The sequence below is a fragment of the Pterocles gutturalis genome, unplaced genomic scaffold, assembly GCF_000699245.1.
Source record: "Pterocles gutturalis isolate BGI_N339 unplaced genomic scaffold, ASM69924v1 scaffold38016, whole genome shotgun sequence".
Classification (NCBI taxonomy): domain Eukaryota; kingdom Metazoa; phylum Chordata; class Aves; order Pterocliformes; family Pteroclidae; genus Pterocles; species Pterocles gutturalis.
In genome coordinates, this window is record NW_010104276.1 from 1 (window position 1) to 4,366 (window position 4,366).

Sequence of the window (4,366 nt, forward strand, 5' to 3'; positions counted from 1 at the left end):
ATATATAAAGTATGTTAAAAAATAAAAATAAATCAGTAGTTACTTTCCTGACATTGAGCAAAGACAGTTTTCATATGCTGCTAGAATACTCAAAATACATGTAGGTCTGAAGCTCCTAATTCAACAGGTTTTGTAGTATGTATTTATAATGAATATATTTAAATAAAAATATTCCGTGGTCCCTTTCCTCTACCATGATTTTAGAACTCCTTCTGGAAAATATTAGTATAATAGCAGGTATCACTGGGTGACCTTTCAGTGCATAGGCAGATCTAAACCCATTAAAATAACACTCTCTTTGTGTGCATATGAATGTGTACACACATATTTTGTGTATATCGATATATTATTAAACTCCCATATTTACACAGAGGCACACAAAGAAAATTAAATGTGTGTCAGTACTGGTATAAATAGCCAATATCTTCTCGCTGGTTCCTGGGAGGTTTGGAAATGAAAAAGCTCTCACATGCCCCTGTCCCTCTGGACACCCATGAGGCAGACAGACTCGGGCAGGCGAGAGCTCTGGTGGCTCTAAGGCCCTGCGGGAGCAGGGGTTGCAGGGACAGTAGAGGTGTGCTGCCTAAAACAAGTACATGGCTGCTTCAGGCTTTAAGTTTAATACAAAGGGGGCTGGTTAAGCATCTCTTGCTTCTCTTATACAGAAGGACAGATTAGATGGTATCACGTGGCTTTGCAATCCATGAATCCCGGCCTCTCCGCCTGGCAGTGCTGTAAGTGAGGGGTTGGGGCTGACCCGTGACGATCAAATCAAGCTTTGGGCTCAGCCAGCAGGCCCCTCTGAGGATAATTTGTAAGGACACTGACTACAGCCTCAAGCTTTCAGAGACGGTCCTCCCTTGAAAAAGGCACGGGAGTCATTCAGTTTTCTTCCTAAATGCAATGTCATCTTTGCCTTCTTGTTAGATCCTGTTCAGCTCAGTGGGCTTCAGATGCAATACAGCAAGGGAAGAACAAGCCCCTTAGGATGATGACAAATCCTCATACCGATTCTGTTGGAATAACTTAATCTATCAGGTATGAAGCCCAGAGCCAAATATGGGCTTCTCTGCCCCTTTTTTGCTGGACCACCATGTGACAGTCGGTGTTCTTTCCTACAGCTGATATTCAGATGGGATGTGGAGAAAGACAGCTATTTTCTTTAGAGCCTTTGCAAGGCGGCTGTAATCTTTATTTCTGTGAGCTGCTGAAATTCACCATCAAGAAAGTAATTACCCTTGTTTTCCCTTGCAAATATTAAGCATCCCTGAGCTGTGTTTTCCAGATACATATTTTTTTTAACCTTATTTCAGGTTACCTACATAAAGCATTTTCTATAATTTCTGTTGTGCATGCAATCTGACCTGTGTTTGCAAAAGTACTCTCCATTTGTCCCTCATCACCACAGTCCATTTTAGTCTCAGATTCACTTTTGCTCTAACTGACCTGGTGTGATCTCAAGCTTACTGTCGTACATTGTCTATGCCAGAAAAGCTGAATCACAGACTGAAATTATGGACTCTGGGTCAGATCCTGTAATCCATGCCCGAGCACAGTCTGGGCAGAACAAGCCAACTGAAATTTTTCCCAGCATGAAAGCAGGAAACACTCAGTTGATGTAAGACCAGGAGATTCACCCTTCATCCTCTTTCACTGCTCCTCCAGTGCAGAGGGCATGATGGAGAAGAAGAAAGGTGAAGTTTTTACCCTGCCATAGCAATGCTCTGTTTGGATCCTACAACAACCCTTAAGTGATAGTTATGCTAGCTGAAAAGTGGAAGGGTGGACAGCCCTTTCCAGGTGACCATTCCAGGCTGTGTTTTTCTTTCCTGAGCTGGAGGTTAAATGTGCTGGTAGAAATGCAGTAGGCCTTTCTTCCCAAGCAACCAAGACACCACACACCTGTATATTGCTGTGTGAGGCAGCATTCTCACTCCAGCCGAGCTTGAGTTTCAGTGGGAGCTGCTGGGAGCTGCTGCCTCTCGAGGGTGTTCTGGCTCCCAGCTCCCAGCCCTGCAACCAGCCCCAGTGTGTCTGATTCCAACGCTCCCCACACGCTATCCTTGGCACTGCAGTTGCTGACACTAGAGCTGGGGAACTTCAGTGGCTCTTCAAACGTATGCCAGGACCCAGCTTGGTGTAGATGAGCCCACAGAATCGGAGAGAGAGGACTAATTCTTTGATAATCTCCCCCTACATCCCCACTCCCCCTCCCAGGCTGCTGTGCTGAGCAGAGCTTAGGCACAGGGAAAGATCATTCCCAGTGTTTTTAATGCTAGTGAAGCTCATGCAGCGTTATTTACAAAAATTCTTCTACTTCAAAAAATGACTCCATAAAAATGTCATGGCAGGATTTCGTGTTTATTGTTTCTCAGTGATTACCATGACAAATCTGCTAATTTGCCAAGTAGAGGGATATTTGTTTGTTTTCAGATGGCAACTCTGCAAACCCAGCCTAGAATCTGAAATGCAAGCTGGGGTCTCTCTGGCTCCTGTATCCCCAGGATATCTCTATGCTCAGATCATGATCATCACTTCTGGTGAGAGTGCCTGAGCCAAAACAGACTCCGGGCCCTTCTTACTGAGCTCAGGTGAATCTGCAAAGCTAAAATACATGGGATCCCCATTTTAGTCTAATGAAAGCTGGTATAAGTGTGAGGCATGAGTGGCAGCAGGGTGTTGGGGGTGTGGGGGGTGAGAAATTAACATTTTTCTGCAGTTGCTTTCAGGGCAGAATAACAGTCTTGGCTGTCTGCATAGTCATTTGTCTGAGACCAGGTTTTATTTAGCTCTTGGGTTTGAACAGAGAAAGGGTTGAGGTTGGAGAGTTTGAGGGTACTTTGAAAGGTGAAGAGGCAAGGCTGGAAGAGCAGAGGAAGAGTTATGGGAGCAGAATCAGGAGGGGGAAGAGGAAGGGTTGTGGAGATTTATGGAAAGGCAGAGAGAGAGGGGAAAGGGGGAAAAGCAGAAGGAATGGTAAGGGCTGGGGACAAGGAGAAAGGTATTTGCTTTTGGTGTGGAGCTCTTGCAAAGAGCAGGCGCAGAGAATTCCCTCTGATTCTCTGTGAACCTGTGTCCCATACTGGGGTCATGAGAGAGGTGGATAATCATGACACATTAACTCATCTCTTGGTTTCTGTTGCCTGAACCCCAGTTCTCCTGTGCTGGAAGGATGGCAAGTTCTCAGTAAGTTTGTGCTGTCAGGGGGCAGAAGGTGGGTGCCAGTGGAGAGCGTGGGTAGATCTGGATGGAGAGAATGAGAATCTCTCTGCTGGAATATGGGGAACCAGCAGACTTGTAGGATACAAAAACCTACAGAACCCCCAACCTCTGCTTGTAGGACAGGCAAAAGATTCCCCTCACCTGCAGTACAATAAGGGAAATCCCTCTCCTCCATCTAATTGCAACACAATCCCTGCACGACAGATAGCCCTATTCTATCACTGGCAAGCTGGTTATGGGGCGTTCTCCAGAGTTTAGTGCATTAGGAATAGGGCTATGACTGTAACCTGGAGTGGGTCCTGACCTCTGTTTCAGGTGAAGCAAAGTCCTTTGCAAAGGCTGCATCTCACCTGCAAACAGGGCTTTGCTGATCACAGACAGTTGTCCCTCTTGCCCGTTTCTCCACCACTTCTCCCCACACACAGCTATCTAAGGAAGATCATGTCCCCCCCACCCCAGGAGCCCTGGAGGAGGAACATGCTCCTCACCTCCAAGGAAGGAGTCCTTACCTGAGAAGAACTGGCTGATGGAGTGAGGCAGAAGAGTGAGGAAGGCCAGCGGGTTTGCAAAGGACATGGAGAGTGCAGCAGAAATGTAAGCCATGCCTGCCACAAGGGAGTCGAGGCAAGCCAGGGAGGTGTAGAGGCAGAACATGATGAAGTTTCGCATGTTCCTGCTCCCAATGCAGTTCCCTGTGAAGAAACAGTGGTGGTCATGCCTCTGGGTGACTCTGGCACACAGTCTACAGAAGTGAGTGCTGGGCAAGGCTGAACCAGGGGACCTGCTTCCGTCCAGCCCTTCGGCTCCTTTGCCCAAGTTTAAGCCCTTGCCCAAGTCCTCGGGGGAGCTCTGGATCACAAGGACGTAGTTGCCCAGGGCGTTAGCTGAGAGGAAGAGGAAGAGGGCCCCATGCAGCAGAGCAGGAGATAAAAGTGGGGTGGTGGAAGGGTCTCTGAACATGCTGGGGATGAAGAGAAAGATCTGGAGGACGAAGGTCACTAGAGAGATGCACAAGAAGTAGGCTGGAGCGACAACATTGAGCAACCTGAGAACTAGCATTGCGGATTACGTTCCTGCAGGGGAAAGCAAGGAGAGAAGGAACATCACCGCTCCGGCTGCACACTTCATCCTTCCATTTCCTGCC

The 4,366-nt window shown here is 47.4% G+C and overlaps 1 pseudogene across 1 annotated transcript; it reads right to left on the bottom strand.

The window, feature by feature from the left end:
* Positions 1 to 3,710: 3,710 nt before the first annotated feature.
* On the bottom strand, positions 3,711 to 4,360 carry LOC104460083 (annotated as a pseudogene). The gene has a single exon (XR_727648.1). The product of XR_727648.1 is annotated as a palmitoyltransferase ZDHHC22 pseudogene (transcript).
* Positions 4,361 to 4,366: the final 6 nt, after the last annotated feature.